The sequence below is a fragment of the Dermacentor andersoni genome, chromosome 5 (genome assembly GCF_023375885.2).
Source record: "Dermacentor andersoni chromosome 5, qqDerAnde1_hic_scaffold, whole genome shotgun sequence".
Classification (NCBI taxonomy): domain Eukaryota; kingdom Metazoa; phylum Arthropoda; class Arachnida; order Ixodida; family Ixodidae; genus Dermacentor; species Dermacentor andersoni.
Window position 1 is genome coordinate 71,065,653 of NC_092818.1, and position 23,717 is coordinate 71,089,369.

Below are 23,717 nucleotides of genomic sequence, written 5' to 3' on the forward strand. Positions count from 1 at the left end.
GGTTGAGTACCGCAGAATTATATTCTACAAAATAAAATCCAATTAGTAAGTTTTGTGACTCTAGGAGATCTTCCCGGATGCATAAGGGCATGCGCTATGAGAATATGGTAGCGGTGATTACCCCGTGTCTCACAAACTGTACACCATCTAATACCGCGCGTAAGGTCAGAGGATGGTATGGTATTAGCAGGACAACTAGCGCAATTGCAACATCATAAAAATGTAATCAATTCATCATTAAGCAACAGAAGACCGCATGCGTCTATAGAATTTTGAAAGACCTGCCTCTAGAATCAGTGTGGCTACTTCCCCAAGTAAGGTTATGAGCATTCAAGTCCCCGCAGAATAGAACTGGTCCTTGAATCCTCCAAAAATTAAATGCGCGAAACCTGATTCAGTAATTCGCGATGCTGGTTGCATACAAACGAGAACAATGGTCACCCCCACCCACCCCCACCCTAGCAGCTTTTTTGATTCAACTTTACAGGCAACAAATTCAGCCACATCAGAGTCTCCGAGGAGAAGACAATACAGGGAAGTAGATCGCGTTCGACGCATGACATAGTTCGGCTAGGGCTGGGAGTTCGCGAAGGTGAGTACATTACATAATTCGAGAGATGAAAATCACAGTCTACACTGGCTTCGTTAAGGCGCACAACGGGGAAGCTGTATTGCGAAACAAGCTCCCTGAAGTCTGCACTCTTAGATCGAATGCCATTTGCATTCCATTGAAATACGATTGTGTTTCGAAAACATTTATCCATCTGGCGAGCCACTATGCTATGTTGTAAGCTACATCGGTAGTTTCAGCGGTTCTAACGTAAGAATAGCGCTCACTTATGGAAGGTTGTTCGCCATAGGAAACGCCGCAGCATTGCTTTCAATGGAGCAAAGAACATAGACATCACCATATGCTGTTGCGATGATTGCGGTTCACGTGAGACATGAGCGTGTGAGACTAGTGTTCTAAAAGGGATTACTGCCTTCTGAGACTCATGTTGGCGGTCAACAACACGTGGCGACATCTTTCCTTGGCGGTCTTTCCTGCTTGGTTTGCCTTTTGATCTCCTGCAAACCATTAGCCATTATCGCATACGCTTTGTGGCGCTCTGTTGATTGTAAAGAAGGAGCTGCTTTCACTGGGATGACAGTATATAAGTTCGGAGAAGGCGTGCCTTGCTTTGGAGTCCGACCATGTAATATCTCTTGTCGCCTGAGTAATGAAGCTGCTTGATACTTGGGACATCCAGCGTAAGCAGCTGTATAATCTACGTTGCAGTTGGTGCACTTGGGTTGACTTGTAGAGATACAGGCTTTATAATCACGTGCTCCAGGACAGATCTTGCATAGCAATCGGCCATAGCAGGACTTAGCAACGTGGCCAGATGGATGGCGACTGTAGCACCGAGTTGCAGGTTCTAAATATTCTTCTACTGGATGACTCACGAATTCAATGAGAACACGTATTTGCAAATGGCTTGTGAGGCAAGAATTGTAGGATGGCGCTCTCAAGTGCAGGTGGTTCCACTGCTCCATCTTCTCGCCGGTGCCATCTCGTCTGACTCTTGACGCAAATGAGGCCGCTATCTTGTAAGTACTCAAGCAGTTGGTCTTCATCGTATTGAAATGAAACATTTCTTATTTTTTTTAGCTTTTTGGTGTACGATGGTGGTACGTACGGTTCCATTGCAAAGCCTGCAAGGCCTGCAAGACGATTCAACTCAAGCAGTCTCGTAGAGGCAGCGAGATAGGACACATGCACGGAAGAGTTACCCTCTTTTGACGAGGGTAGCTATAGGGTCTTGTTGGTATGGCATCTTCTATTTCTTTGTAGTGCAAACTGAACGACAGGGACAACAGCACTGCGTGTATGTAAAATGTGCCTTTCTGCACTGACCGCTTCAATCCGAGTGCGACAACGGATGCTGACCTCGAAACGAACTTTCCCAAGAGGGCACGTAGTGACGAAAATGAGCCGTGCAGCGATGCCACAACAGCTGAAACCATCGACATGGACGCGGAAGGCCGATGGTTTACCGCGCAAGAAACTACGACAAGCAGAGAGTACTAGCGATCTTCAAGCCCATTGACCCGGAAGTGTCGTTGCGGAAAGCGAACCAAACAAGTTGTAACAGCGAGCTTGTTACCACGGAAGGAGAAAAGGTACAATAATTTCGTGTAACGAAGGAAAGTATCTTCTATTTTGTTTTAGTGCAAGCTGAACGACAGGGACAACAGAAAGACACATTTTACATACACGCAGCGCTGTTGTCCCTGTCGTAAAACGTAAAACTATTCCAATATGTTTTTATTCCAGTCTCCTGACGTCAGATTCGCGTAACCGTCGACGCAAACATCGAGCGGTCAGCCGCAAGGTTGTCTGAACAGACCAATCAAATGCTCTCCTCGTTCATAGGAGGTCACTTTTGTTCGTTTGAGAAACGAATATCAATGCCTACGCTGAGCGGCTTGTCTTATCTAATTGGCTGACAAGGGGCTAGGAGCACGCTCAAGTGGAGAGGAATTCGATAGGGCTGAGCCAGTGCACTGAAAATCGATAACCGGATGAACAGGGTGGTGATTGGTCCACTTTCCTTTACTTAGCTTGCGGTGGCTGGTCGAAGATTGCGGCGGCATGCAACGGAAGTTTAAGAATGACGCTAAAACGGATCCTCAGCAAAGAAGAGTTGGCAGAACGAGGTCCTAAACGTGCCGAAAGTGCTCGGAAACGTTACACGGCCACGCAGAACGTTTTATCATAAGCAAATGAACCCATGCTCTCCGGCAGGTGCGAGTAGCCAGTGGCTGAGTGATCGGTGGCAGCCATCTTTTATTCATTTCGCAACGGGGCAGGGGTGCTATAACGTAACGCTATTCCAAACTTTTTCCTTCAAATTCTGCAATCAGGCCTCCGCAGTTGGTCAAAAACTTTTTTGGGTCACCCCCACTTCGCCTGTCACTCACGTGACGTCACGCAAACCGGGAGAGCTTCCCGTCTCATATGACGTGTACACTCTTGTATGCATGAGTGGACTGAGGAAAAGAAATATAGTTATTTCTTATTCGACGCCTTTTCGTCATTAGCCCTCGGCTATTGGTCAAAAATTTTCGGCGGCACCCACTCCACCTGCCTGTCACGCGACGTCACAAAACCGCGAAAACTCACTGCGTCAAAGTGACGTGTGCGCGTTAAAGATGCATTGATATGCTGAACAAAACTGAACTTTTCTCTGAATAGCCGCAGGCTGCCCCGTTCCGAAAGGATTAAAGATGGCTCCTGCCGATGGCTCAGCCACAAGCTACTCGCACGTGCCTGAGAGCATGGGTTTATTTGCGTATAATAAAGCTTTCTGCGCGGTCGTATAACGTTTTCGAGCACATTCGGCACGTTTATGACCTCGCTCAGCCAACTTTTCTTTGCTGAGGATCCCTTTTAGCGGCATTCTTAACCTCCCGTTGCATGCCGCCGCGATTTTCGGCCAGCCACCGCATGCTAAGTAAGGGAAAACGGACCAATCACAGACACCGGCACCACCTTCGTCATCTGTTTACCAATTTTCAGTGCAGAGGCTCGGCCCCGTCGAATCCCGCTCCACTTGAGTGTGCTCCTCGCTTCTTTTCAGCCAATTAGATAAGGCATACCGCTCAGTGCAGGTAATGTCATTAGTTTTTAACGTAAACAAAAGTGACTTCCTATAAACGAGGAGAGCATTTGATTTGTCTGTTTAGACAACCCGGCGGGTCACCGCCCGATGCTTGCGTCGGCGCTTACGCAAATTTGACGTCAGGAAATTGGAATGAAAACATATTGGAATAGTTTTACGTTATAGAGCCCAGGCTGCGCCTATTCAGAAGGAAATTCAGTTTTGTGCGGCATATTAATAAATCTTTTATGCGTACACGTCGCTTTGACGCGGTGAGTTTTCGCTGTTTTATGACGTTCCGTGACAGGCAGGTGAAGTGGGTGCAGCCCGAAAACATTTGACCAATAGCCGAGGGGTAATGGTGAAAAGGCGTCGAATCAGAAATAACCATTTTTCTTTTATTCGGTCAGATCGTGCATAATCAGTGTGTACACATCATATCAGATGGTGAGCTATCGCGCTTTTCGTGACGTCGCGTGACAGACAAGTGAAGTGGGGGTGGTACAAAAAAGTTTTTCACCAATCGGGGAGGGCTGATTGCAGAATTGGAATAGAAAAGTTTGGAATAGCTTTACGTTATAGCGCCCCTGCGCTCTTCGTACGCATATTCTTAGCCAAAAATGTCCTCTTACGCGAATATCAGCGTGCAACTGAAGTGCCAGTACATTGAACTTGCGGCGTCGTATCAAAGCCAGGAGAAAGAAAGCTCGGATTAAACGACAAAAAATTTAAGAAAGATTGCATGGTCGCCCCATCACGCATCTGTAGTTCAGGCTATATTCTTACGGCAGATCACTACACACCCCTCGTCGACGGCTTCCTTTTCCGGGTGTCTACTAAAGCGTCGACACGCTCAACCACGCTCGCAGATAGATAGCGGTAGTAGATAGCGGAAGGCCTGTTCACTCCGATCCATGAACATATGCTATCTGGTCCTAAATTTCCATTGCCAAAGCTGGCGTCACGAAAGCGGTGACCTCAATATCCCCACGGCTTACTCGGGAGCATCTCCATTAAAATATATGGCAGTCGGGCAAGGTAGCATGCCGTCATGGATCAGAGTGAATAGGCCTTGTGCCATCTAGGTGGTGTTGTCACCGCGTCGCCGCCAAAATAATAGCAGTGTAAATGTCACGCATTCTTTTCACATTTCTGCGAGACACGCAGTGGCAACTTTGGCGCAGAAAAGGACCCTCAGCGGAGCAAGTGCCAGCTAAGTCTGAAAGGCTAACATTCACCTGTACCATCACCACCACCACCCACACCACCACCATGTTACGAAGGAACCAGGTATCTTCATTTCGACACTAATTACGCAAGGGGGTAAAAAAACAAACAAGCTGCCTAATGTATAGTTCATATGGCTTCGAAGCAAGGCGTCTAGCACCCGTGTGTTCATGGGGATGGTGTGTAATCGCGCCGCACACGTGTGCAGATGCGGTTCTAATGCCGCGCATAGGCTCAGTATCAGCTCCCTCGCCAGCCGGTAACGTCTAGAGGCTCGTCGATGATGTCGTCGAGCTCCTAATCCCACCAAGTGTAACAGCCTGAATACGAAGTGAATATGATTGGAGAGATTGTGCTTCCTTGCCTGATCACTTTTTCGATAAGCATTTTTCTGTTTTTCTTGCGGATGATTAAAGAAGTTGAAGCCGGAACTGTCACTGAGGCAGCGTCGAAGCTTCAGGAGTTGTGGTACCTGCGCTGTGGCTGAACGTGAAATAATGAAGTTGCACATCAATGAAAGGATTTTTTTAACCGTCGGCCGAATGTTGCAATTACCATCGCCCTGATGTGAAGTTCGTTCAGTCCTTCAATCCGATCCATACGATATGCACATGCGCCACTAATTGCGCGCCAAAGTCGCCCCTTCTTCCAAGCGCACTGAATTCAGTGACCGAACTGTGTGCCGCCGGGAGAGCACAAGGCAGCATAATTCAAGCGACCCAAATGGTGCTACTGCTAATACGACGCATTGTAGTTGCCACGCTTATCCTCCTGCACGCTTGTAATTGTTCCCTTCCCGATACCAGGCCACTCAGGCCTGGTTTTCCATCAGTCATGGTGACCTCACTACGGTGCAGCAGGCGCGGAAGAACGTAATGCCGCGACCGGCTGGAAGAAAATTCTTGCACTCAATTCAGAAATGCCCATGAAGGGCTTCTGAAGTGAGAGGAGTGAAAGATAGAAAGATCATTGCACAAAGCGGCTGAAAGAAGTGAATGACGTCATTTGGCCCAGGACTGATGTCAGTCTTGGGTTTAGCATAAGCATCTCCAGCCAATGATAAGAAGACCATGGCTGTCGTTCGGCTGTCGCTTTTATTTGTCGTCTGGCCTTAGCATTGCCTGTTGCCTGTTACTGGTTTCGCGCACGCAAAACAAAAACGCAGTGGTGTCTTTAAAAGCGTTATTCAGTGCTTCTTTTAACAAAAACGGAGTGTCGCCACTGATATGCGTCAGTGTGGTCATATGTATATAAATCTATGTGAGCATGACACACTCGCGCGCGCGCGCGCGCACACGCACACGCACAAACACACACACACACACACACGCACACGCACACGCACACGCACACACACACGCGCGCACGCACACACACGCGCGCACGCACACACACAAACACACACACACACACACGCGCGCACGCACGCACGCACGCACACCACACGCACGCACACGCACGCACACGCACACACAGTTATGTGCGCACAAATAAACTTCCGCAGTTGCAAAATACTTATTAGCATGATAATATATTGTTCTAAACTCATTCACAGCCATGTATACAAGAAAGCTTCAGCAGCATTGGTAACTGGAGAGACTCTTGAAGCATCATGCCTTATATTTATTACCGCAGCAATTTCATCATTCCTGGTAAACGTATTTTTTTGTGCTAGAAGATGACATGAAGCAGTTACCTTGTTTCACATTACATTAAGTATGCTGCTCCTGTAGTTGATGGTAATGCAGTACGATCATAGTAAGAGCAGTCATTTTCATTGCTTTGCTCTTGGACATCCTCATTTTAAAATATGCGGCAGTGCCATGCTAGGTGGTATTTCCTTTTTCCCAATGTTTGAAAAACACGGAAACTTGCAACAGCTGAGCATTGAATATGATTGAACTCCGAATATGGTTAGTGCGTTCGAACATTATCGTGCAAACATAGGCTATATACCGGTATAGAATAAACCTCACGGATATGCGCTCTTGCCTCCCGCAAGTAATCTGGCTTACTGTGAAGGAGGTCGTGCTGCAAAGGCGCATTTTCGGTTATTGTGCCCATCGATCAAACCAGCTCCGACAGCCTTACAACGGTGTATATTTCGAACAACCCTGCAAGATGGTTCCGCTTGACACAAGCCCATATTGCTCGCTTAATCACTCATCCTGGCCGAGCTTCAACAATAGATTCCGGTAGATGTCAAGGAAGCCGAACGCTGTGCAACTTAAGGTAATAGCGTGTTTACTTACATCTACATCGTCTATTCTGCACAAGAATTCCCGCATGAAAACCCCATTACAAAGACTGTACACCTGAAAGACAATCATAATAAAATAAATTTGCATATATCTCTTAGGCTTTATTGATACAGGCCATTCTGTATAAAAGCGACAAAAAAGAATCTCATCATCAGCCTGGTTACGCCCACTGCGGGGCAAAGGCCTCTCCCATCATACTCCTCCAACAACCCCGGTCATGTACTAATTGTGGCCATGTCGTCCCTGCAAACTTCTTAATCTCATCCGCCCACCTAACTTTCTGCCACCCCCTGCTACGCTTCCCTTCCCTAGGAATCCAGTCCGTAACCCTTAATGACCATCGGTTATCTTCCCTCCTCATTACATGTCCTGCCCATGCCCATTTCGTTTTCTTGATTTCAACTAAGATGTCATTAATTCGCGTCTGTTCCCTCATCCAATCAGCTCTTTTCTTATCCTTTAACGTTACACCCATCATTCTTCTTTCCATAGCTCGTTGCATCGTCCTCAATTTAAGTAGAACCCTTTTCGTAAGCCTCCAGCTTTCTGCCCCGTAGGTGAGTACTGGTAACACACAGCTATTATACACTTTTCTCTTGAGGGATAATGACAACCTGCTGTTCATGATCTGAGAATGCCTGCCAAACGCACTCCAGCCCATTCTTATTCTTCGGATGATCCGGATCCGCGGTCACTACCTGCCCTAAGTAGATGTATTCCCTTACCACTTCCAGTGCCTCACTACCTATTGTAAACTGCTGTTCTCTTCCGAGACTGTTAAACATTACTTTAGTTTTCTGCAGATTAATTTTTAGACCCACTCTTCTGCTTTGCCTCTCCAGGTCAGTGAGCATGCATTGCAATTGGTCCCCTGAGTTACTATGTAAGGCAATATTATCAGTGAATCGGAAGTTACTATGGTATTCTCCACTAACTCTTATCCCCAATTCTTCCCAATCCAGGTCCCTGAATACCTCCTGTAAGCACGCTGTAAATAGCATTGGAGAGATCGTATCTACCTGCCTGACGCCTTTCTTTGTTGGGATTTTGTTGCGTTCTTTATGGAGCACTATGGTGGCTGTGGAGCCGCTATAGATATCTTTCAGTATTTTTACATACGGCTCGTCTACACCCTAATTCCGTAATGCCTGCATGACTGCTGAGGTTTCGACAGAATCAAACGCTTTCTCGTAATCAATGAAAGCTATATATAAGGGTTGGTTATATTCCGCGCATTTGTCTATCACCTGATTGATAGTGTGAATATGGTCTATTGTTGAGTAGCGTTTACGGAATCCTGCCTGGTCCTTTGCTTGACAGAAGTCTAAGGTGTTCTTGATCCTATTTACGATTACCTTAGTAAATAGTTTGTAGGTAACTGACAGTAAGCTGATCGGTCTATAACTTTTCAAGTCTTTGGTGTCCCCTTTCTTATGGATTAGGATTATGTTAGTGTCCTTCCAAGATTCCGGTACGCTCGAGGTGATGAGGCATTGCGTATACAGGGTGGCCAGTTTCTCTAGAACAATCTGCCCACCATCCTTCAACAAATCTGCTGTTACCTGATCCTCCCCAGCTGCCTTCCCCCTTTGCATAGCTCCCAAAGCTTTCTTTACTTCTTCCGGCGTTACCTGTGGGATTTCGAATTCCTCTAGACTATTCTCTCTTCTATTATCGTCGTGGGTGCCACTGGTACTGTGCAAATCTCTATAGAACTCCTCAGCCCCTTGAACTATCTCATCCATATTAGTAATGATATCGCCGGCTTTGTCTCTTAACACATACATCTGATTCTTGCCATTTCCTAGCTTCTTCTTCACTGCTTTTAGGCTTCCTTCGTTCCTGAGAGCATGTTCGATTGTATCCATATTATACTTCCTTATGTCAGCTGTCTTACGCTTGTTGATTAACTTCGTAAGTTCTGCCAGTTCTATTCTAGCTGTAGGGTTAGAGGCTTTCATTTGGACACGGTTAGAGGCTTTCATTTGGATACGAGAAACAGAAAAATAAAGAAGGAAGCGCAGTAATGTTACCCAATGTAATGCCTGGTTGATTATCTTATGCGTGGAACCGACATTGAAAAATTGATAATGTGAAGGCTGCCTACTTAGAGTAACTTCATACCGAAGAATTATGGACTTTGCCCCATCGGTCATCTGTCAAACTTCATTAGAGTGCACCAGCATAAGTCAATGGGTAGCGTTTTCTAGGAAATATATTAAGCATGAAATGCTTTTAGCTCCCGTTGTCGGCGAACTTAGAGGGATCTTGAGCCATAAGCCACAAGAGTCATCGGGACACTCAAAGAGAACATCCAGGCACTCATACGAGAACATCCGGGCAAGTTGCGAGTACAAAACGAGATCATCTGGGAAACTAGTTGAGACTATCATATACGCTAGTTACTTCATATTACGGAAAATATTGCGTCCGAGCTGGTGCACTGAGGCAAAGTTCAGCAGATATCGGAAGATGCAATGCCTAAGAGATAGAGAGAGAGAGGGAGAAACAGAACAGAGGAAAGGCACGGAGGTTAACCAGACGCACGTCTGGTTTGCTACCCCATATTGGGGGAAGGGGGTATAGGAAAGAAAAGAGAAAGAGAGAGGAGAGTGAGCACAGTTTTGCGGAATTTGAAGGTTCGCACCGAGTCTACAAACAGTCGCCAAGACCTGTCGACCTGAAGAACTGCAATACCGCTTTCGTGGCGTTCTGTGCCATCGATGTGCACAGCCACGGTCCAAGGATCTTCCTTTCCGAAAATGACAGACAAACAGATTGAGCCCCTGCTTGTCAAGGATGACAGGTGCCACCTTCCAACACAGGAAAGATATCTGACCTATATTGTCTCCATACTTTCACAGGTCTATTCTGAAACCTTTCCCCCGCCGTTTTCTAACGGTATGGGGAATGTCTGAACCTTTTGCACGTTTAATAGGTTGATAATTGATCCAGAAGCACATGATGTTGTTTTGCAATTTCCCTAAAAACATGCAAAATATCTCCTCCAGTATTATTGGCGAATTACGTTGTTTTGAAATTGCTATTCAGCACGGTCCTAGGTTGAACCATGCAATTCCTAACTAAGTATTCCTTGGTCGTTCCTAAATGCAAATTATTCCATCATTTCCGCTATTCCGGCGCTATTACTGAAAGGACTGGTGCGTAGAATTTTGTCAGATGCTATGGTACGCGTAGAAGACGCATACCTTTCGTGTTGAAAGCCCAACGGGCTTCCTAAACAACAAGGTATCCCTGGAACGAGTTCCTACCGCTCCAACGATTACTTTGATTCGAGCAAACCTAATATAACTTTTATATAGATGCCTGCATACAGAGCTCCCATGAACGTGTGGAAAAGCATTCATCGCCTATTTGAATTCCCGTCCCCACTTGAAATATCTTACACAGAACTCCTTGTTATTTAACTGCAACGTCCGTTTAGTTTCCCTAGAGAACTGCGTTTCATTCTCTAAGAGATAAAACGCGCTTGGCTGGATTGGCTTGTATAAACAGAAATCCCTTTCTAGCAAACCCTTCGCAGCATAATGAGGAATCACTACAGTAATGAGGAATCACTTTCGCTCGCTGGATTTTCTCCGAGCTTAACTGGAAAAGCTTGTTGAAAAATTACTTTGATGCCGTCGAACCGTACATGTGCGTCGTACATTACTGGTTCTTTTGGGGAAACTTAGTGCAACTCAGAGATTTCAGAAGTTTGTACACACAGATTAAGAGTTTTTTTTCTTCTAAACGGCGATGCAAATGTTTTGTTCTTGTAAAGCTTTAGATGCGTCGTGCCTGATGTGCGTAGTTGTATTATACTTGCAGAATAATGTCCGCACAATGGAATATTCCACTGAATGGTCGATCTTTCTTATTTTATCATGCGACGCGTTGCGCTGCCTCTCGCGAACACGGAGAAACGGTGGTGGTTGAATTGCGGCCGGAACAATGAAGGGCACAAATAATGGGGGTTGAATGTTTGGAAAACATGTATCCAGATAAAATGCGTCTGGTCTTGTGCTTAGCGCTTACAGCTGCTGTAGTGGAGTCTATAAAACATTTTTTTTTCATTTGAGGAATCAGTTTTGAAACTTGGAGTACTATGAAGTACTGTTGAAGAACCACTATAATATTGCTTAGAAGAATAAAATGTAGTTTCGCTAAAGTTACTTGAATAATGCATGGCTCGGCCTGTCGTAAGACACAGAAAGCTCCTGAACTTTCAACATTTTTATATCGTGCATCAATGACGGTTCGTCGGAATTAGGATTGTACACATTGAAGATAACGACGGCATTATAAAATTATAAAACCGCATGCAATGCTGAGTACAATCACCATCATCATCATCAGCCTAGTTACGCCCACTGCAGGGCAAAGGCCTCTCCCATACTTCTTCAACTACCCTGGTCATGTACTAATTGTGGCCACGTTGTCCCTGCAAACGTCTTAATGTCAACTTTCTGCCGCCCCCTACTACGCTTCCCTTCCCTTAGAATCCAGTCCGTAACCCTTAATGACCATCGGTTATCTTCCCTCCTCATTACATGTCCGGCCCATGCCCATTTCTTTTTCTTGATTTCAACTAAGATGTCATTTACCTGCGTTTGTTCCCTCACCCAATCTGCTCTTTTCTTATCCCTTAACGTTACACCTATCATTCTTCGTTCCATAGCTCGTTGCGTCGTCCTCAATTTCAGCAGAACCCTTTTCGTAAGCCTCCAGGTTTCTGCCCCGTAGGTGAGTACTGGTAAGACACAGCTGTTATACACTTTCCTCTTGAGGGATAGTGGCAACCTGCTGTTCATGATTTGAGAATGCCTGCCAAACGCACCCCAGCCCATTCTTATTCTTCTGGTTATTTCAGTCTCATGATCCGGATCCGTGCTCACTACCTGCCCTAAGTAGATGTATTTCCTTACCACTTCCATTGCCTCGCTACCTATCGTAAACTGCTGTTCTCTTCCGAGACTGTTAAACATTACTTTAGTTTTCTGTAGATTAATATTCAGACCCACCCTTCTGCTTTGCGTCTCCAGGTCAGTGAGCATGCATTGCAATTGGTCTCCTGAGTTACTAATCAAGGCAATATCATCAGCGAATCGCAAGTTGCTAAGGTATTCTCCATCAACTTCTATCCCCAATTCTTCCCACTCCAGGTCTCTGAATACCTCCTGTAAACATGCTGTGAATAGCATTGGAGATATCGTATCTCCCTGTCTTACGCCTTTCTTTATTGGGATTTTGTTGCTTTCTTTGCGGAGGATTACGGCGGCTGTGGAACAGCTATAGATAGCTTCCAGTATCTTTACATATGGCTCATCTACACCCTGATTCCGTAGTGCCTTCATGACTGCTGAGGTTTCGACTGAATCAAATGCTTTTTCGTAATCAATGAAGGCTATATATAAGGGTTGGTTATATTCCGCACATTTCTCTATCATCTGATTGATAGTGTGAATATGGTCTATTGTTGAGCAGCCTTTACGGAATCCTGCCTGGTCCTTTGGTTGACAGAAGTCTAAGGTATTCCTGATTCTATTTGCGATTACCTTAGTAAATACTTTGTAGGCAACGGACAGTAAGCTGATCGGTCTATAATTTTTCAAGTCTTTGGCGTCCCCTTTCTTATGGATTAGGATTATGTTAGCGTTGTTCCAAGATTCCGGTACGTTCGAGGTCATGAGGCATTGTGTATATAGGGCGGTCAATCTTTCTAGGACAGTGTTCCCACCATCCTTCAACAAATCTGCTGTTACCTGATCCTCCCCAGCTGCCTTCCCCCTTTGCATAGCTCCCAAGGCGTTCTTTACCTCTTCCGGTGTTACTTGTGGGATTTCAAGTTCCTCTAGACTATTCTCTCGCAGCTTATCGTCGTGGGTGTTACTGGTACTGTATAAATCTCTATAAAACTCTTCAGCCACTTGAACTGTCTCATCCATATTAGTAACGATATTGCCGGCTTTGTCTCTTAACGCACACATCTGATTCTTGCCTATTCCTAGTTTCTTCTTTACTGCTTTTAGGCTGCCTCCGTTCCTGAGAGCCTGTTCAATTCTATTCATATTATAGTTCCTTATGTCCGCTGTCTTACGCTTGTTGATGAACTTAGAAAGTTCTGCCAGTTCTATTCTAGCTGTAGGGTTAGAGGCTTTCATACATTGGCGTTTCTTGATCAGATCTTTCGTCTCCTGCGATAGCTTACTGGTTTCCTGTTTAACGGCGTTACCACCGACTTCTATTGCGCACTCCTTAATGATGCCCATAAGATTGTCGTTCATTGCTTCAATACTATGGTCCTCTTCCTGGGTTAAAGCCGAATACTTGTTCTGTAGCTTGATCCGGAATTCCTCTAGTTTCCCTCTTACCGCTAACTCATTGACTGGTTTCTTATGTACCAGTTTTTTCCGTTCCCTCCTCAAGTCAAGGCTAATTCGAGTTCTTACCATCCTATGGTCACTGCAGCGCACCTTGCCGAGCACGTCTACATCTTGTATGATGCCAGGGTTCGCGCAGAGTATGAAGTCGATTTCATTTCTAGTCTCACCATTCGGGCTCCTCCATACTGGTGCCAAATTCAGTAAGCGAACCTACGAACAAGTTTGACGTAAGGAACCATCTTACGAAAAAAAAAAACGCATTCACAACGCTAAATCTGTTCGTAATATCAACAAGCTTTCAATGCCTACCACTGCGGTGGCGAGAGCTGTAGTCAGAAAAAGGCGTGTATCTAATGGTGTATCTTCATCCTGCAGTGGAAATAAAACAGTATGATGATGATGATTATGATGATGATGATGATGATCTAATAGTACAGGTGCGAAGCTTAGTGCTTACGCCAATACTAAGTGTAAGTCGATTCATAAAACCTAAACAGCTGTCGCAGCTGGCGACTAAGAAGACATTTCTACGATAGGGGGGTAGCAGTCTCACAGACATAATCATGTATATATTACGCTTACCCGCGTCGAGCTGGTGCGAGCGATCGTTGGAACACGCTGTTGCGGCCAATTGGCCAGAGGCAAAAACTGATAGCCGAGCATGGCGCGCGCTTGTATATCTGTGGCGCGCTGTGATATTTGTCATCTCGAAGTGCACTGAGTAGATTAGTAGGCAGTTGTATTGGGCATGCGCCGCTGTGGAAGGCAGCAACACTATTATTGCGCGGCAAACTTGAGCTTAATGGCAGACAGGCTGTGTTTCTTTATGCGGGATGGTCTGGCTTTTCATTTCCGTCATGGCAGTCTATATTGGGTGGTAGCAAATAGCAATGCACTGCGCTCCCCTGACAACCTTCGGGTTTGTAGTTGATGCGTTTCGAGCACATCTATCGTTTTCTCTTCCTAGTTTGAGCGTTCTCACGCACATGGGTCTGCGGGTGGTTATCTTTCCCGACGCTTCCGAGGCTATAATTCTCCATGCGAGATGAAAGCGCGAAATAACGACTAAGCATTCCTAATTACCCAAACTTGTTGCTGTACATGGTACAATTCTACAAAGTCGAAGCAACGTAGAGTATGTACGCACGGTTGAGCAGATCCTGCGGCCTATGGTGTGGGCGAACGTATGCGTACGACAAACGGCAGTCCTGTCTATGATCTGAAGCGGGGCGTCAGTGGGATGATATATATAAAGGCATGGCGGAGATCACGTACCGCCATCGATATGAAAATCTCGTGAACTATGCGAACAAGTGTGATCCAGCGAAATAATATACACCTCAGGAACAGAGCGAATAACATACACATACACGCACACACACACGCACAGAGAGAGAGAGAGAGAGAGAGAGAGAGAGAGAGAGAGATGGAGCAGATGACAGCCATCATCGTCTTATGATTGGCTAGATATGCTCATTCTAAACACAAGACTGCCAGTCCTGAGAGAAATGAGCTCACAGGCGTCTTTCAGTCACTTCGGGCAACGTTCTTTCTATCTTTTCCTCCGTTCCATTATGCAACCCTTCATGAGCGTTTGTGAATTCACCGCAAGAATTTTGTTCCAGCCTACGACGGTCTTACAGTGCCCCACGCCTGCTGCCCAGTTGTCAGGTCAACATGACAACATGAAGAAGCCGGCCACAGTGGCCTCGTATTGCGAAGTGAACGTTGCGAAGCGTGCGCGACGCTAAGCGCGTTCAATAAAATGCGTCGTATATGCAAAGTCAGCATTTGCGTCGCTCGAATTATGCTGTCTTGTGTGCTCTCCCAGTGGAGCACAGCGATCACTTAATTCTGTGCATTTGGACGAAGTTACGACATTTATGCATAACTGGATATATAAGTGCACGTCCTATTGATCCTATTGAAGTACTCAACGAACCTCACATCAATGCCATGGTGCTTGCAGCCATTACGCTTGCAACTCAAATTTTTTATTTATATGGTTACGCGAAGGACGAGTCAGCAAGATGAGCAACTGTTTACAGGTTATGTTTACAACAGCGGTTGCAGCGCTGACCGGTTAGGTTCACAGCGCGAGCCCAGTTCGTTCTACCTCCTCTTTTCTCGAGGGATGGCGCCCATGCGCCTCGTTCAAACAATCAAAGACCACACGCATGTAGCATAATCCCCCGGTGGCAGAACCGACATCCCGGAGCGTCTAAATGTCATCGCTGGGAGGGTGATACTGCTTCAGTCGTGTAACGTGCACGATATCACTGGACTGGGAAGCAGATGGGCGTCAGGGGCGATCTCATAGGTGACGGGAGTTACGGGACGAAGCACTCGGTATGGGCCTGTGTAACGGGACAGCAGTTTTTCTGAGAGGCCGGCCTGACGCGGCGGGGACCATAGAAGCACCAAAAAATCAGGCGATAAGTGCACGTCTCGGTGTCGCCGGTCGTACAAGCGCCTTTGACTCTCTTGGGACTTCAGAAGTCGGCCAGGGGCAATATCCCTTGCGTGGGCACAGCGGGCGATGGCGTCAAGTGCATATTCACTGGTCGGTGCCGCGTGAACAGGGAGGGTTGTGTCGAGGTACGGTGCTGGTTCTCGGCCAAACAGAAGGGAAAATTGGGAATAACCGGCTGTGTCGTGGAGTGAGGAATTATAAGCAAATGTGACAAACGCTAGAGGGAGGTCCCAGTCAGTCTGGTCTGAAGAGACATATTTCGCGAGCATATCTGTGAGAGCGCAATTGAGAAGCTCCGTGAGGCCATTTGTTTGCGGATGGTATAAAGCGGATAGCTTGTGTCTCGCGGCACAGGACTGCAGGATGTCCGCGATAACTTTTGATAGGAATTTGCAGCCACGGTCTTCGAGAAATTTTCACGGAGCTCCATGTAAAAATCACGTCGCTTAGAAGAAAATCGGCGACATCTGTGGCGCAGCTTGTAGAAAGCACTCGGGTGATGGCGTAGCGCGTGGCGTAATCCATGGCCACAGCGATCCACTCGTTCCCAGAGGTAGAAAAAGGAAAAGGCCAAGTCAGTCCGAATCAACCCGAAAGAACGGTTCCGCGGGAATGTCGAGTGGTTGAAGGTACCCAGCAGGGAGCGTCGATGGTGTCTTGCGTCACTGGCATTTCTCACGCTCAGCTACGTATCTTTGAACGGAGCGAGCAAGCCTTGGCCAAAAGAAGTGCCGGCGGATCCGGTCGTAGATACGTGAGACACGCAGGTGACCGGCAGTGGGGAGGTCGGGAAGTTCGTGGAGAACAGCCGAGCGAAGGTCATTAGGGGTCACAAAGAGTAATGCAGGGCCGTCGGGGTGAACATTGTGGCGGTAGAGTACGCCATCTTGAAGTATGAATACGCGAAGAGAACTGTCGGCAAGTGACGATTCCACGTGGTCAATGATGATGCGCAAGGACGGGTCACGGCGCTGCTCGTCGGCGACATGGAGCATTGTGAAAACAGAAAGAACACAGTCGTCGGTGTCAGTATCAGACGTAGAGGTCGCGTCTTCGACTGGGCAGCGAGAGAGGCAATCTGCGTCCTGGTGTTAGCGTCCCAACTTGTAAATCATTGTGTAGGGATATTCTTGTAGTCGGAGGGCCCAACGACCGAGCTGGCCAGTAGGATCCTTGAGCGATGAAAACAAACAGAGCGCATGATGGTCTTTGATTACTGAGAAAGGCTTGCCATATAAATATGGGTGGAACTTTGAAACAGCCCAGACGAGAGCAAGACATTCGCGCTCGGTAATCGAATAGTTGCGTTCTGCAGTTGTCAGGAGCCGGCCAGCGTAGGCTATAGAGCGGTCGTGTCCGTGTTAGCATTGCGATAAGACGGCGCCGGTCTCATAAGCACTGGCATCGGTCTGTAGGTACGAGCGGGTCAAAGTGGGCCAAGACCGGTGGATTGGTGAGACTCGTGATAAGGTGTGAAAATGCGGCAGCCTGAGGGCAACCCCGCGTAAAAGGCACGTGTTTCTTAAGAAGTTCAGTGAGTGGTCGAGTGATTGCTGCGAAATCTTTCACGAACCGTCGGAAATAAGAACAGAGCCCCACAAAACTCCGGATGTCTTTGACAGACGGAGGTACAGGAACAGCTGTTACTGCTCGAACCTTCTCTGGGTCGGGTTGTACTCCGGAAGCATCGCCGAGATGGCCTAGTACTCTAATCTGTCGGCGCCTGAAGTGGCACTTCGATTAGTTTAATTGGAGTCCAGCCTTGCGCAAGACATCAAGGATAGCTGCGACGCGCTCAAGGTGCGTCTCAAATGTAGGAGAAAACACAAGGACGTCGTCGAGGTAACAAAGGCAAGTTGACCATTTGAAACCTTAAAGCAGAGAGTCGATCATCCGCTCGAACGTGGCGGGGTCATTGCATAAACCGAACGGCATAACCTTGAATTGTTAGAAGCCATCTCGGGCGACGAAAGCGGTTATTCTTGGTCTTGCTCATCAACGGAAATCGGCCAATAACCAGATCGAAGTTATATGTACGAAAAGTATTTGGCACCGTGAAGATAATCAGGAGCGTCGTCGATTCGTGGTAAAGGGTAAACATACTTTTCAGTAATTCGGTTTAGGTGGCGGTAATCAACGCAGAAACGCTCCCAGACCACGCAATCCTGCTGGATGGGGAACCCCAGACGATAAACCGATCTGCTTCCGCTGCCACCGCGTTCGTCATGTACCCCGCCACTGGCGCACCACCTGATGCCGCCGTACTGGAGCTCATTCCCTGCTCCTCGCCCATACACCGACGCTCGCCGTTATTCACCTCGCCGTCTGTACCCTACTTCTGATGCCCCTGACAGCCGCTCCTCCTTGCGTTCGCCGTCGCCTCAACGCCATCACTCCCCGTCGCCCTAACCTCGCCGCTTTTGCTCACCAAACCGACGGACGGAAAACAAGGCCATGCAGTAGCTTCCATATTTAGGGTCAGCCACAGCGCAAGTTTTGGATCAGTGAGCAAACGGGTATAGCCGATATTCTAGTTGACATTAACAGAAATAAAAATGGAGCCGGGCAGGTCATGTAATGCGCCCGTTAGATAACCGTTGGAGCATAGGGTTACAGAATGGGCACCAAGAGATGGGAAACGCAGTTGAGGACGGCAGAAGACAAGGTGGAGTGATGAAATCAGGAAATTCGCGGCTGCTAATTGGAATCGGTTGGCGCAGAACAGGGGTAATTGGTGATCGTGGGGAGAGGCCTTCGTCCTGCAGTGGACCTGAACCGGGATGATGATGATGATGATGATGATGATGATGATGATGATGAGGACAGCGCAAGTATCCGCGACTCCTCAGGCTTCCAATCTGCCTCAGGGATAGTTCCTGCTTCACATGTTTTACTTATCCGCAGGAAAAGTGGAAAGGTACTTATCGAGAAATTGGTTACGCAAGGAGACATAATCTCTCGAGTGATATTCAGTGCATGATTTGAAGAAATAGTCAATCTGTTAGATTGCGAAGGTCTAGGAGTGATGATAAAGAGCTAAAATCTCAACAACCTTATGCTTGCTGATGAAATTGTCCTGTTAAGCAACGCTTGGGACACATATGGCATCAATTGATTGAGGAACTTAATTGGTAGTGTGTTTGAGTAGGTCGAAGATTAATATGCAGAAGACAAAGGTAATGTAGAATAACCTGTCAAGACAACAAGAATTCATGATCGGCAGTCAGCCTCTAGAGTGTGTGTGCGGGAGCAAAATGATCTAAATCAGTTACGCACAGGGAACCCTGATCATGAGAAGGAAAAATGCAGAAGAATGAAAATGGGTCGGAGCGCATACGATTGGCATTACCAAACCATGACCTGGAGCCCATCATTGAAGCGAAAACTGTACAATCATTCCATTCTTCCAGTACTATCATATCGGGCAGGGACTTGGAGGTTAGCAACGAAGCATGAGAATAGGAACCGTTCAAACGAGCGTTGGAACAAAAAACTTTGGGCCTAACGTCAGGAGACAGGAAGAGAGTGGTATGGATAAGAGAGAAAGCGGGTTAGTGGTAGTTGAAATTAAAATAAAAAAATGGAGCTGGGCAAGCCGCGTGATTCGTAGGGCAGATAACTGGTGGTCCATCAGAAATATAGAGTGGATTGGAGGGGGAAGGAAGTGCTGTTGAGGACGACAGTAAATTAGATGGGGTAATGAAACAAGGAAATTTGCAGGCACAACGTGGCATAAGCTAGCGCAGGTCAGTGGTAATTATAAATTGTTGGGAGAGGGCTTCCTCCTGCAGTGAACATAAAAATAAACTGTTGACGTTTTACAACATCCAATATATGTCCGCACTGTTGCTATTTAGCCACAGTTCGCTGCGTAATGTGAGGCTGCACTCGTGTGTTTACAGACAAGCGTCTGCCACCACTTCGATACTACCGCGTCCAGCTTGTCCTCGCACTATATAAGCAGTCACCTCTCCGAACAAAGTGCGCCAGTTTAGGAATATTGACTACTTGAACCCATTTGATCCGAAACCGCCTAGGATGTTGAATCTTTATGTGCTTCGTGTACGGTGCTGTACTGCACTATGACTATGACGTGCACTGTAACGTGTGTTTTTATGAAGCTGGCATATTTATGGAAGCTTTGGCATTGATCATGGTGGGGAAGTTGAATGATTAGCCTTTATTTCTTTGAGGTGCCACTTTGCCTGCGCCAGACAGCGTAGTTAGGGGCTCCATGCACAGAAGTCACCAAACTATGATTTATCAACGGTCTCCAAAAGTGAAGTGTGCGCGCCTTTGTGCATTTCGCCTCTTTGGGAATGCGGCCGTCTGAGCCTGCAAAACAAGTTCTCCACCTGATGCGAGGCATCATCATGTCCGCTGTGTGAATGCGGCTGCCTGAACCTGCAAAACAAGCTGTTGGCCTGGTGCTTCCGATCATCGTGTTTTATAAGCAGAAGAGAAGCGAAGGAGAAGCAGTGAGTCAAGGTGCGATAGGCAGCGAATGTTGCATATACGGATGTTACGTAAGGAAGTTTTCTTTGATAAATAAAGGCAGTAACAGCTCCTTTCTGCATTCGTCTTTCAAGGCTGCTTTACACAGCTCTCCGTGCCCTTGACAGGGACCCCATGCGAAGGCAGCGCGCGTTTGGTCATCGGTTGGTGCTCTGCGCCATCGTTGACTAGCACCTTAGACGGCACCGGCTGCCAGGGAGCTGATATGGAACCTATTCGGGTCATTAGAATCGCACCTGCAGCCGTGTGCAGCGCGAACACATGACATGTCGAAGGACACACGAATGCTGGTGGTCTTGCCTTGAAGCGATATGAACCATATATTGTGCAGGTTTCCCTTTTGTTTCCTTTCCGTAATAAGCATCCAAATAAAAAACATTTAGTCGCTTTATAATATGGTGGTGCTGGTGATGTTGCTACAGGCGCGGTTAAGCTGGCAGAGCTGGCCGGCGCTTGCTCCGCCTGAGCGTCAAATACGCCATTATGTGTCCATCAGTAGTGTGTCACGCAGCAATGTCAGAACAATGCGTGACACTTCGAAAGTTATTTTCACGGTGGTGCGGTGGACGTGCGAGCTTGTTTGCGCTCGTTGGTGCCGTAGCAGACGCCCGGAAAACGCAACTGCCGAATAGGAGTGTGTAGTGATTTGCCACACCAACAGCTCCTTTAGCCTCAACATTATATACAGTTGCATAATGTGCGATCATGCTAACAATTGACCGCGCATATTTAGTTTCTTTGCTTTTAATCCTAGCTTTTCTACTTCCTTGTTTTATTCGACGCCGTATGTTAAATGCGTTGCCACTTCCGGTGCCCCTTATCTCAGCGTAAGAACTTTCTAAGACATTGCCTATGAATAGCGCAGCTTAGTGAATTCCGCCCCTGGTATATAACTTACAGCCCGAATCATGGCTACATGAAAAACAAGCTGATGGCACAAAATAAAGCTTGATTGCAAATACGTAACATCGCGTGACAATTCCAAAAGTAGCATTTCCACTGGCCCCGCCATGTTCCATAACACTCCTGGTAGAGGAGCACCAAAAAGAGACGTGAATGAGAGAAGAACGAATGACACTAGCGTCTCGTGTAATCATCCGTGTTCACTTGTAGCACTGATAAGTCATGAATAAACGCGAACTCGCCCAGTTATCTATTCTAGTGCCATGGCACAGAGCTGCCAACTGCTGAAGCCAGTTTTCCCCTAACAGCAATGGCATGTATCTAGATATACCTAGGTTTTGGAAGGTTCGGTTGTCCATATTGTAAAAATCTTTCCTCTAGTTAAAACTTGTTTCTGAACGTAAGCCGACTGCAAAACATGAATTCTATGCTATCATTGGGATGTATAGATTATGAAGTCATAACAGACCCAAGCTGAAATGATTTGGCTGTTGAGATGCTTTGGCTTTCCTTGAAGGTCGGTGGCTTTCGAGTCACTTTTGGAACTGCACTGGATGCGTAGTTCTTTCTGATGGTAGTGTCTAAACGGCGCTTGCACAATGTTCTCGATCGCTCATAAGCGTACATACTTCCCTAGAATTGTCGTGAAAGTCACAGTAGGAGACATGGGGTCACATAACGTAAGGATATTCCAATCTGTTTTACAGCGAAGCTGTTAAGGGCTACTTTCCCAACTATCGTATCCGCGTGTAGGAAAAAAATCACGAAAATACTGCAATACCGGGCCAACCCGCGGCGTAGGTGAAGCAGGCGTTAAACACTCCCCATACGTGAGCTGATCCCAAAGATAGTGAAATGCCGGGCCGGCCCACGGTGGAGGCGCAATTCGCCATTAAGGGGCCCACATACCAAGCTTCGCTGGTAACCGTTCTTCACAGAGTGGAAGGACATTGAGTTTTTTTATTACAATTTCTTGACGTAAGACTTACGTAACCACCGACCAAGCATTATGCGGTAATCCACAGCGTTGTTTGAAGAGGCCAATCAAACGCTACCCTCTTTCATGGCAGGCCCCTTTTGTTTACTTTCAAAGCGAATGACATTGCCTGCACTTAGCGGTTTTTCATTATAACTGGCTGACAAAGGCGCGGAGCAGGCTGAAGTGGAGAGGGTTTCGGTGGTGCTGAGCGAGAGCAGTGAAAGTAGATAAGTGGATGAGGAGGGTGGAGCCGGCGTCTGCGATTGGTCCGTTTTCCCTTGCTTAGCTTGTTGCGGCTGGTCGAAAATCGCGGCGCCGTGCAAAGGAAGGATGAAAATTTCGTTCAAAGTGATCCACAGTGAGAAAACGCTAGCAGAACGATGCCGTATATCTGCCAGAAGGGCTCGATAACGTTATACTGTAAAGCAAAAATTGTCATTTACGCAACTAAATCCCTGATCTCGGGCAGCTTCGAGCAGCCAGTGTCAGAGCGATTGGTAGGCAGCCAGCTTCTGTTCATTTGGGAGCGGGACAGCCTTAGGCTATTCAGAAAAAGTCCAGGTTTGTTTGATATATTAGTGCCTATTTAACGCGTACACGTCACTTTGACGCGGTGAGTTTTCGCGGTTTTGTGCCGTCGCATGATAGACAGGCGAAGTGAGTGCAGCCCGAAAGCTTTTGACAAATGACAGATGGCTAATGCAAAGAAAGCGTTCAATGATAGACCACCATTCCTTCTCTTGTTTGGTGTAATCGTGCATAACCAGTGTGTGCAAGTCAAATAAGATTGGATTTTGTGACACCGCGTGACAGGCAGGCGCAGGGGGAAGGGGGCAAGAAGTTTTTCACCAGTCGTAGAGGGCTTATTGCATAATTGGAATAGAAACAGTTTGAAATAGCTTCACGTCATAGCGCCCACGTTTCCGAATTCAAACAAGGAGTTAAGGCGTGTCTCACTACACTCGGAGTTTAGGCACATACCCATGCAAGAAAGAAAAAAAAAGAACTAGGAGCGAGCATGACGCGATGAAGCTAGCCTTCGCAAACCAACTACATTTTCGCACCTTCTTCCTCCATTTCCCTCTCCTAAAACGCGAAATGTCGGCCAAATGCATGACCACGGCCTTTGTCCAACGTTGCTGTGCCTATGGGCGGCTGCCGGCAGATTATAGCGCAAGTGAGCACAGGCAGCTGCTCAGCGCCACGACCGCATTTTCGTGCTTGGTGCTAGGCTTGTGCACGCAGTTATGGGGAAATTTACCCGTGCTTTGTTCGATATGGCAAATGCAGCGTACATTTGCTTCGCAGAGTATGGATGATTATTTCATT